Here is a 12943-nt window from a genome sequence, read left to right on the forward strand (position 1 = left end):
GGTGCACACCCAAAACCCATGCCTACACTACCGCAAGCCATTTTTCAGCACAACTTAGTAAAAGGACCCCTGAATTGCTTTGATTGCAGAGAAAAGAGGAAGGACAATAATAATTATAATATTAGACCCATAATGCAATTGACAATCTCCAAAATATAAAATGGGGCTTCCGTACAGATTGTGGACATTTAATATAAATGATTTGGGAATTTTTCTTGTCATGGTCTAGCAGAGACTAAGACATTTGCAACCAAGTGAATAAGGGTTCACATCAGTGTTGATGTTATGTTTAACTTTATACGAGACCCACTAGCAATACTTTTTACAAGTTCCTTGTTCTTTTATGATGGACTGTGTTATAGAAGCATCAGGGAGATACATAAATATTTGGAGTAAAATAATACATTCTCACCAGTGCCTAGTACAGGATATGTTCATTTCTGATTGAAGAGAAACACAACTTTATGATAATGTGTGAACAGGCATAAATTTGAAATGCATGAAGACTCTAGTATTCCTAAGGGTAATAAAACTGTCATACTTTCTTCTCTACCATGAGAAGTGATTGACAGTATCCATGACAGTTGCTTGGGTGTTTAAAACACCAAGTAACTCTCATGAGAAAAGATCTGTGTCCTTTCAATTGATCAACTTATTAGATCTGCAGTTCAGGACTGTAGTTCTGCATAACTCATTGGTTTCAAATTAAATTATCTGGGGCCATTAAAGATGACTGACCTGGGAAAATCTAGAGAAAGACGTTCATGATTCAAATTGCAATTGCAAATTCATATTAGCAGAAATAGGTAAATATGTGATATACTATTTTCTGTATAAGATATTCTCTGCATCTGATACATTTGTTTTACCAACTTTGAATATTACTGTCTCACCAGACAGAATTCTTGGAAACAAAGATTAATGGTGGCCCACTCTTCCATGCAAGTAAATTTAGGGAATTTACAAATCCCATCGGAAACTAACATTAAAAAAATGAATTGCCAGTACAGGGTAATGGTCTTGTTAAATGGATCATTTAGAAGTAATGAAACAGATTCATTCAGTCAGTTGATTCATTCCAATATCTAGGAGTCATCCTAGACTGCCTGCTATCCTTTTCATCATAGATTAGTCCTGTACTCAGAGGTAGTACTTTGATCATGATGCTTTTCATTCTCTGCTCCATGCACTACTTATATCAAGACTTGACAATTGCAACATAGTTTAATATGGGACCCTTTTACTAAGCCGTGTAAGTGGCTACGCGTTCCAAAATGGAGTTACTGTACAACTACCGTGTAGCCCTTGTGCTAGTTTCATTTTTGGTGCACGCCCACTATGTGCGCCTGAAAAATATTTTTTATTTTATGGCAGTGTCAGCTACGCGCGCCAAGTGGCATTTGGTGCACGTAGGTCATTACTGCCCGGTTACCACATGAGACTTTATCGCTAGGTCAATGGCAGGTGGTAAGGTCTCAGACCCAAAATGGACGCACAACAATTTTGATTTTGCCACACGTTCATTTTCAGCAAAAATTTTAAAAAAGGCCTTCTTTTACAGGTGCGCTGAAAAATGGATTGGCGTGTGCCCAAAACCCGTGCCTACACTAACGCAAGCCATTTTTAGCGCACTTCAGTAAAGGACCCCTACAGGATTACTAAAATTAATTTTAAAAAGCTTCAAACCTTACAAAACACTACTGTACATTTTTTATGACTTGCCAAAAGGTGTCATCATGCTATTCCCTCTTTCAACAACTCCATTGGCTCCCTGTGGAATTCAAGATCAAATTAAAGGTTTGTGTACTCAGATTTAAGGCATTTCGGATCGATATTCCATCTTACCTGAACTCCCTGACAAATACAGTATACACCCAATTGTATCCTCCGTTCATTAAATGACCAGAGATTGGTTCTACTTAGACCATCACTTGCCCATTTAGAATCTACAAAACATTCAGCATTTGTATTTTGTTGCCCCTTTCATTTGAAATAACTTACCATTGTACGTTAGAGGAGAATTGTCTATAAAGAAATTTAAGAAGGCAATCAAAAACTTGGCTGTTTGAGCAACTGTTTGGGGATACCAGTGGATAACATATTTATGGGATATGACACGTCTGTAAACTGTGTGTGTCTTTTTATCTATTTTATTCTTGTGTGATTGATATGGTTTTAGGGGCACTTTCACTAAGCCACATTGGCGCCTCTGCGCACCCTATTGGAGTTACCACTCTGTTACCACGTGGCCCTTTCAGTAATTTCAATTTTGGTGTGCGTCCGCTACACATGCCCCTAAAAAATATTTTTTATTTTCTGGCGTGCGGCAGCTACACGCATCAAGTGACATTTGGCGCGCATAGACCATTATCACCTGGTTACCGCATGAGACCTTACTGCCAGGTGAATGGCTTGCGGTAAGGTCTCAAACCCAAAATGGACACATGGTAATTTTCGGCAAAAATTTTTAAAAGGCATTTTTTGTAGGTGCGCTGAAAAAATTCTGCGTGCACCCAAAACATGCATCTACATTACCGCAGGCCATTTTTCAGCGCACCTTAGTAAAAGGACCCCTTAGTTTACAATTTTACACTGGAGTTCCTTTTCCATTCTTTTTATTTAAATTGTAAACCACCAGTCAGTAAAGGTGGTATAGAAAATGCAAAGAAACTATAAACTGTTTATTTCCTTTTCATTAAAATGCATATTTTAAAAGCTTTTCCCCAAATTCTATAAAAAGTGCTAAAAATTGCATGCACAATTTAATTGAATATTGAGCTAATTAGCACTGATGATTAGCTTATTAACAACCAATTATTGGCACTAATTAGATTTAATTGAAATGTACTTGTGTAAATTTAGGTGCTGGAACCCTGCCTAAATTTTATGAGTGAGTCCACAAAAGGGGACATGGAAATGGGTGGGTCATGGGCAGATTGTGGGTGTTCCTAGAATTTATGTATGTAATTATAGAATAAGGGGGATCCACAGCTAATTTAGATGTGAAGATTTGTACCATGTTTAAGTTGGTGCAAATGGCTGTATCTAATGTTAGATGTGATTCCTGGGTGTAAGCACTATTCTATTCTATTCTCTTGGAGCTTATATACTGCCTGTTTTCCAAAAAGGGTTCATGTTGGTTTACATATCAAGAAAACTCTATAATGGAGAGAAGTAACATATCAAGAAAAATCTACAATAGGGAGATGTAACAAAGCAATTTAAAGTATATGACAAACAGACACAAACTAGCGAATTCCAATGTAATGATCAAATAAATAAGTCTTCAAAACTTTCCTAAAAGAGAAGTAAGAGGGTATATGTCTTAAGTCTAACTTTAAGCATGGTTTATAGAATAGCAGATTTTTTGGTGCTGATGTTTTAGGTGCCATATATAGAATGTAGCCCCTTATGCTCATTTTAAATGTGACTACACTGACATTTAGATATGTATGTTGCATACATATCTAAATCCCAGCCAGGATATACACATCTAAAATTCAAAAACGTGGGAGTATCCAAGATGGCGCTGAAGCAGGATGTGCTTGCTGACGTTTCACTTATTCATCAGTGATTTTGATTGGGGCTGGCTCTACTTGTGTATCAGGGATGGACTGACCGTTTGGGTAACTGGGCAGTGTCCGAGGGCCCAGAGGCTCTGCCTGGATGCCCGCCATTCTCCCCGCCATTCTTCCACTGTTCTCCCCATTCCCACATACTACCTTCCTGCCGTGGCCACCACTGCTGCTGCTGTTACAGCAGTGGCGGCAAAAACAGAAATAAAGATCATGGAGCCACACTGTTCCTCCTGTTCGTGGCTACCGGTCCCGCCTTCCTCTAACAATTTCCTGTTCCGGGGCAGAGCCTGTGAGCACTAAGGGAACGGTGCAACCCCGCAATCTTTTTTTTCTATTTTTGCCACCACTGCTGAAACAGCAGCAGGGCAGCAGCAGTGGTGGCCACAGTAGGTAGGTATTGGGTGGGAGTGGGGATAGCCTGGTCCCGGTGTGCCAGTGGTAGTGGGGGTGTCCGGTGGGGGTGGAGAGTGTTTGGGTGTTGGGTGGGGCTGAAAAAAGACTGGATGGAAGGGAGAGGGTGTGATTGTAAGTGAGGGTAGGGTGGAAGAGTGGGGATATGGGGATTAGGTGGGGTGATAGTGGGGACATATAAATTGAGCAGGAATAAGGAGGACCCCAGGTACAGGGTGACGGGGAAGGACAGATGATGGATGGATGGATGGATGGATGGATGAATGGATGGAGAATGGAGTGGGGAGGGGGAACAGGTGCCAGATGGAAGAGAGAAGAGATGGGACAGATGCTGGATGGAGGGGGAAGGGAGGACAGATGCTGGATGAGAAAGAGAGAGGGACAGATGTCAGGTGGAAATGGGGAGATGAGGGACAGACACTGGATGAAGAGGAGAGAGGGGAGAGAAGCTGGATGGAAGGGGGCGAGAGGATGCAGATGTTGGATGGAACTGGGGAGAGAGAGGGGCCTGAGTGGATGGACGTGAAGAGAGACTGGGGCCAGATGCTGGATGGAGGAGGGAGAAAAAGAGGAGAGACTCTGGATGGAAGTGAGGAGAGAGAGAAGAGTTAGATGCTAGATGGAAAGGGGGTGAGAGGGGGCAGATGCTGGGTGGAAAAGGGGAAGAGAGGAGGCAGATGCTGGATGAAAAGGGGGGGAGACAGAGGGATAGACGCTGGTGAGAGTTAAGAAGAGACCGAGGAAAGAAGAAACAAGAGACTGGAACCAACACAATTAGAAAAAAAGTAAACAGCCAGACAACAAAGGTAGGAAAAATGAATTTTATTTTTAGTTCAGTATAAAGTAATGTGGCAGCTGTGTTAATAAACAAAATGTAAATAAGATGATATCTTTATTGGACTAATTTTAATACATTTTTGCTAATGTTTGGAGACCCAACCCTCCTTTCTCATGCCAGAACAGAATACCTTAATAGCGGTTTACTGTCCTTACCTGAGGAAAGAGGTTTTGGCCTCTGAAAGCTAACTGGATAAATTGGTATCATCATATTTTCCATTTTTTGGTTTTATGTGTATTTGTTAACCTATAGTATAATGATTGAAATCTATCAGTTTTTGAAATTTGCATCTGCGGGCGGGGGAGTATCAGCAGCGCAGCGGGTAGAAAAGAACTGGGATGTGGGGGCAGTGGCCAGGCGGGGGTCCCAGACCACTCTCAGTGCCCGGGGGCCCAGACCACTCTCAGTCCACCCCTGCTGTGTATAACAGGTAAGAGAAAGTGCAGATCTTGGGGAGCTCCCTCTGCACTTGGATTTGAGCAACCGCTTTGACAATCAACACTTGATGAATTTTGAAGCTCAGCGAGCCCTGGTATAACCATGTCTTCTACTCCGCTGCTTGTTACTGCAGCTAGCAGCAGTGAAGAGGGGGTTTTGCTTAGCCCTGTCGCAAGAACCTTGCCTCTTTGACCCGGAAATGTTGGTTGAGAAGAGTTTGCTGAATTCAGCAGGGAGTGTCGCTGCAATGGAACTCACTTATTGTAGAGTCTTTCTCATAAGAAGCAGCCATACTAAAGAAGAGGGATACAAACCAACACTAGGCTCAAAGAACTGTGAGTCCAACAATTTGTGATGCAGTTAATAAAACATCTGCTGTAAAATTGAAGGGGTTTGTTACACATAAAAAAGTGCTCCAGAACACTCTGCATAAGCTAAATTTCTCTATTATGTATTTGTCTAGTAAATTTCTTGGTGATTTAAGTTTGGTTTCTGAAACAGTTGTTCAAACCCAGGAATGAATCCAGTGCACCAGAAAGGTTGATTCTGTGGAAGGAATGGTACAAGAGTTGAAAGAACTTGGAGTGACTTTAACATGGGATAATTCCTTTTTGCACTGCAAAATTGAGGGGCCCTTTTACTAAGCTGAGTAGGCATCTATGCGCACCCAACGTGCGCCAATTAGGAGTTACCTCCCGGCTACCAGGTGGCCCAAGCGGTAACTTCATTTTTAATGCATGTCTGCTATGTGCATCTGAAAAATATTTTTTTTTTCTGACGTGCATCAGCTATACGTGTCAATCGGCATCCTACGCACATAGGTCAGTACTGCCCACCTAATGCCTGAGACCTTACCACTAAGTCAATGGCTGGTGGTAGGTCTCAATTTTTATTTTGCTGCACATCCATGCTTGGCAAAAAATTTTTAAAGGCCTTTTTTACAGGTGCACTGAAAAATCTGTGCACGCCCAAAACCAGTGCCTACTGTACCGCAGGCCATTTTTCAGTGCACCTTAGTAAAAGGACCCCTGAGTATCTTGAAAAATCAATTAAATTTTACAAGGTTTCCTTTAATATCACTTGTGGGTATGGTAAAGAGATATCTGCTGGAAGTTCTTAAAATTCCAGCAGAGGCTACACCACCTATAGTATGAGTTCAATATTTGTTAATTTTCTTTTGAAGTTTCCTTGTTTTTGTGTGGTAGTATATCAATGCAAGTCTTATATATATTTTTTGGGTCTGAACAGCTACATTTTTTTCTTACTGCTCTTGAGGAAATTGAGGTTCATGCATGAACAGCCTTCAGAGAATGAGAGCTGTAGTGGGTAGGCTGAATGTGGTTGCCATATTAGAATTAGAAAAAGTTCAAAGAAGAGCAATCAAAATGATAAAGAGGATGGAATGCCTCTCATATAAAAAAAAGGCTAAAGAGTTTTGGGCTCTTCAATTTGGAAAAGAGATGGCTGAGGGGAGATATGATTGAGGTCTACAAAATCTTGAGTGGTGTAGGGCAAGTAGAAGTGAATCAGTTTTTTTCTCCTTCAAAAAGTACAGAAACTAGGGGACACTCAATGAAGTTACATGGAAATATTTTCAAAAAATAGGAGAAAATACTTTTTCACTCAACGGATAGTTAAGCTCTGGAATTTTTGCTGAACGATGTATTATTAGCAGTGCAAAAATGTGAGAGTGTAGAAGTTGGTTTGGAAGGGAGGGGTGAGTGTGTCAGTCTAGTTATCCTGCATGAGTGATGAATGTTTTAAACAGATGGGCTTTAAGAATTTTCTGAATGTTTGGGTAAACAGTGACTTTCCTGATGTCAGATGGTAGGGTGTTCCAGTTCTTGGTTGAGAGGTAGGAGATTTCCTAAAATCGTGACAGGAATATCAAGTTTAATAAATGCTAAACGATATTGGTCAGAGCATGGAACCCGAATAAGGGCCTGCGGCCTGAAACACTCTGGTCAGACACTGATATTCACTACTGGTGCCTAGACATGGCCCAGCATTGAATATCAGATTTTGTAGACCTCAATCATATCCCCCCTCAGCTGTCTCTTTTCCAAGCTGAAGAGCCATAACCTCTTTAGCTTTACCTCATATGGTGTAGTTCCATCCCCTCTATCATTTTGGTCACTCTTCTTTGAACCTTTTCCAATTCTGCTATATCTTTTTGAGATACAGCGATCAGAATTGAACATAATTCTCATGGTGAGGTCGCACCATAAAGAGATACAGAGGCATTATAATATTTTTTGTTCTTATTTTGCTTCTCTCTCCTAATAATTCCTAGCATCCTGTTTTTTGTTTTTTTTTTGGCCAACGATGCACACTGGGTGGATTTCAACATATTGTTTACAATGACACCTAGGTCTTTTTCTTGAGTGCTGACTCCTAAAGTGGACCCTAGCATCAAATAACTAAGATTCTGATCATTCTTCCCAATGTGCATCAGTTTGCATTTGTCTACATTAAATTTCATCTGCCATTTGGATGCCCAATTTTCCAGTTTCCTAAGGTCTTCCTCCAATTTTTCTCAATTTGAATAGTTTAGTCTCATCTGCAAATTCAATCGTCGTTCTGATTTCCAGATTATTTATAAATATGTGAAATAGCACAGGTCCCAGTATAGATCCCCGAGGCACTCTATTATTCATCCTTCTCCATTGAGAAAAATGTCCATTTAATCCTACCCTCTGTTTTCTGTCCAATAACCAATTCTTAATCTACAGTCTGTCATGAGGTACTTTGTCAAAAGCTTTCTGAAAATCTAGATACACTACATCAATCGACTCACCTTTATTGACATGTTTATTCACGCCTTCAGCAGGTTCCCAAAATTATAAATAGAGGCATTAATTTGCCTTCCCTTTTCTAGAAGGTCAGATATCTATGATTGTGCCTTGAAGGCTGAGTGCGATCATGCTATTTTTGCTTGCTTGACTTGTTCTTGATTTATCACTGCTTCAGCTATTAGAAGTAGAACACTTATGGTATGCAGTTCACATAGGCCATGATATTCTTGTAGAAGGATAAATATCTTGCTACAGGAGAGGTCATTATAATGCAGTACCTTGCAATTCCAAATCTTAAAAAAAAAAATAGAAAAAGAGTTGCCATCGCTAATGAATTTTCTGTTTTAAAAAACAATCACTTTTCTCTGCAATAGAATATAATACACAGCACATTAAGGTAACATTCCATCAGAATAACAAGACTGTTTAAGGGGAAATAATGTTATATCCAATTTCTCACCTCTTGAGCTTGATTGTTAGAGCAGGAGTGTTCTTGGAAAATCTAAAATGCAGCACTGAATAGCAATGAGAAAGACCTCTTGAGCATTGCACAATAAAATAACAGTTCAATAATTAAACAGAAGATAAACCAAAACAGGAATCTGAGTAAAACATCACCTGACTTATCTGAGAGGGATGAATGAAAATCTCAGGGGTCATTTGCCCCATTTCTACTCTGGAAAGTTCGAAATTCAAGTAACTATTCAGACAGAAAGGATGTGCATGTCGTTAGGAAACATTTAGCACTTAAAGAATGCATACAATCAGTTGTGTGTGCATAACATTTACAAATTAAAGGTACAGCTATCAATGTGGACTACCGACATGATGTGTTATTACCAGTTCCATTTTATGCAAAGAGACCTAGTTATTAATAACTTGGGTTAACACATCTTAATGGTAACCCATATTGATAATGTCCTCCTTGACCCCTTTGCATGCGCAAATCCAATCGTATTCCATATAACGTATATAATTTAATTGGTTAACCAGCCAATCAGTGCCAGTAATTGGATGTTAAGCAATTATTGGGACTAATTGGGACTAATTAGAATTTACACACACTACTTTGTAAATATTTTCTATAAGGTAGTCAGCATAAATTGTACCATGTGCATCTGGAAAGAGGCATTCCAAGGGGCGTGACATGGGCGTTCCTAAACTATATGTCATGATTACAGAATCCCGTGCTCAGCATGGAAATTTGGACTCCGGCATTTACACCAAGATCTCCTTGGTATAAATACCTGCATCTCCTGGAATTATGTTTAATCCAGATTTAGGCACTATTCTATTTATGGCGCCTTGGACTTAGTCTTTCATTTGAACAGACTACCTTTCCTATGGATTGACCTGTTCCTGTAACTTGGGGATCTGATTTATTAACGTTTTGGCCAACCATGCTTTTCAGTTCCTCAGAAAAATCTAGCATAGGAGTTGCCTGACAGTGAGCTGGGCTCCCGGGACAGAAAGAGACATGGGCCCCTCAACACCTATCAAAAAGGAAGAAACCAGATGGAAGCTAGGGGATAGTGGGTCTCCTACTGCCATGGACCCTTGGGCACTGCCATATTGTCTCAGCCTTGTTACTGTGTCTCCTGGGTGTGGGAGCGGTCCTGTGAGAAGTCTCAAAGAGAACCATCTGTGGTCGGGTGTGCCATACTGAAGTCTTGTGTTTGTATAGATATGAGGTGTGAGGGTGAATGGGAGAGGGAGTTAGTGTTGTTGGCATGTGATAGATGGCTTACAGAATTGTTTTTCCAGGCCAGATCTGCCAAGTTACCCATTCGAGAAGGGAGACTTTGTGGCCTTCCAGGATTTCTCCCATCCTTAGCCTGGTGCATTATGGGACCTGCAACACTGATTGCAATGGATAGAATCATGGACAACAAATACTATACTGCTTGGAAAGTAAGTATAACATCAGAACCGGCCAAAGAGTCTCCCTCCTGAAATGGGTAACTTGGCAGCTCTGTCTCCTGCCAAATTATAAGCCTATTTCTAAAGTAGGAATCTCTGTACCACAAAAGATGAGGACAAATGGTCAAGAAGGCAAAGTCAGTACTCACCCCCCCTGCAGCTGAGACCAAGTCAGCAGTAAGCCACTGAAAGGAGACAGCAATAAGAAGGGGACAGGCTCTGTTGAGGGCCCTCATATAAGTGTGGAAGCTCCCTTAAATTCTAGAAACTTCCACCTGCTGTTCTGACAAGATATGGCTTCCCAATGCAGAAGAAGCTTACAATTTCACTGGCTACCACTCAAGGAACGCATCGAATTCAAGATATGCACGACTGTACACAAGATCATTCACGCAGATGCACCACTTTATATGTTAAACCTAGTGGACCTACCGCCCAGGAACGCTAAGAGATCAGCCCGCAAATTCCTCAATCTGAACTTCCCCAGTTGCAAAGGACTTAAATATAAGCAGGCATATGCCACTACCTTCTCTTACAAAAGTGCACAGCTATGGAATGTGCTACCCACAACCCTAAAAACTATGGACAATCTAAGCAACTTTCGCAAATCTTTGAAGACACATCTCTTCAATAGAGCCTACAAAAAGAACCCTTTAAAGACACAAATCACCACACAACCCACCCAATCATATAAATACACCTCTTTCACCACCCTATCTAACACCCCCTACGCTATCTTCTAATATCTTCGGCTTACTACCGAATGTATCTAATATCCTCTCATGTCTATGTCATAACAATATTCTGTAAGCCACATTGAGCCTGCAAATAGGTGGGAAAATGTGGGGTACAAATGCAATAAATAAATAAATAATAATAATAATATAGGTGTCCTGTTTATCAGGAACAGAGATCAAAAGAAAATAGCACCAAGATCATTACTTTGCCCACACAAATCAGCTTCAGTGCTGAAAAAACCGAGTAACACTATCCTACTAGATGACGTAGCGTAGAGGTTAGAACACTTAACTTGTCACATACAAAGGTTGCAAGTCCCATCATATGTACCTTCTCCTAAGGCGTCTTTTAGTAAGGCGTGCTCATGTTTTAGCGCTCGCTAAAATTGTGGTTGCCCTAAATGTTAGAGACGCCCATAGGAATGCATAGTGTCTCTAACGTTTAGCATGCCTACAACTTTAGTGCGCTCAAAAAAACGTGACACCCCCCCCCCCCAGTTTCAGCATTAAATTGGGATTTAAATGTAATGACTTGCCGTATCTTTCTGGGGCGGAGAGTTCAAATCCTGTCACAGGTGCCTGCCCTCCCCCACCCAATCAACATGCATACACGTATCCGGTCACTGGTGCCTCCCTCCCCATAATAAGCATCTCTAAGCAGGAGGGGAAATAAACCACCAGAATCATAAACATAGGCCATTTTCGAAAAACAAAAATGATAGACGTTTTGCTGCTTCAAAAATTGCTATATTTGCTATTTGGTTTCTGGATGTTTTGAGCAAAGTGTCCAGAGTCGGACTTATATTGAAAATGCCCCTCTACATGTTGCAACATTTTGGTCCATTTTTATGATGATCTTTGTAATTCAATGGGCTCCATATTATATTCATACAACATACTACAACTGATTTTCATGATTTTAAGTTACCAAGTGTCATTTGTCAGTTAGCAAGTTATTTTAAATAGTCCTTGTTTTTGGTTCTGCCACATATTGAATATTGCAATTTTAAAAAAATGTTTAGATGATTAATATTTATCTGGGATTCTTGTATACATTATTCTCCTATCTATACATTTGTTTTATTGTACATGTTTTCATTGTTTTACAAGTTTATATGAGGTACCTTAATGCCTAGAGTTTTATTCATGTTTTGAATCTTTTATAATATACTAGTAAAAAAGCCCCGTTTCTGATGCAAATGAAACGGGGGCTAGCAATGTTTTCTTCTGTGTGCATGTGGGAGTGTGTGTGTCCCTGCCCTCTGGCCTCTCTCCCCTCCCCCCTCTGAGTCCTTCACTGTTACAGAGCCAGCGATTTGATTTCGTGCTCTGCTGTTTTCCTTCACTGACTGTGTTACAGAGAGGGCGGGGCAGACACTCATAGGGAAACTGGATATCTCGCCCCCTTCACACTTCCGGCTGGAGGCTTCATAGAACGTTGGTTTTGCCTTTTATATAGAGAAATGTGTAATGTATATTTACATTTTATTATTTTCAGAGGTTTTTTTTGTATTTTGATGATGTGACTAATTTTGTGATGTACCGTTTGTGTTTTAGAAAGATTACGACCCCTGAGGCAGGCAGGTTACCGTTAAAACACTGCCCTATGTTGTGTCCTTCTATATCAGATGGTTTAATAAAAAAAATTTTCAATCCAAATATTCCTGCTGGAGGTCTGTTGTCCACCCTTACTTCCCTTGTTTGTGATTTACTCTTCACATTGGGGGGCTTTTTTCCTGTTGTTTTTTTTTTTTTCTGTGGTGGTAATGTGTGTCATGTTTTATTACCAATTTTTATAGAGTATGTAATGTTGGAAAGTATGTTGCCTCAAATTCCTCTTGAAGATATGGCAACTAATAAATGTGTAAGTCATGACCTTTGGGGAGGGTCACCCTAGACAGCAGCCTAGTGTGTCCTCTGGAGCATGAAAGCGGGTCGGGTACATCATTTCTTTGTGTGCGTGGGCTAGGATTGGAGAAATCCTCAAGAGGCCAAATAAGGCTGTACTTCAGACACTTACAAGTCGCTCAATTCTCAAAAATAAAAACAGATCATATAGTTGATGTGCTCTGAACCAAAATAATAGTTTCCTTCAAAAACAGGCAAGATTAAACAACTGGGGACATTTATTGTTCCACAGAAAGGTGGCATATCAAATCCCATTTTCCTTTACCCTTTAAGGAAGAGGCAGTATAAGTGCAGGGCAGCAAAAACTTTATACCCAGT

The sequence above is a fragment of the Microcaecilia unicolor genome, chromosome 6 (assembly GCF_901765095.1).
Source record: "Microcaecilia unicolor chromosome 6, aMicUni1.1, whole genome shotgun sequence".
Taxonomy (NCBI): Eukaryota; Metazoa; Chordata; class Amphibia; order Gymnophiona; family Siphonopidae; genus Microcaecilia; species Microcaecilia unicolor.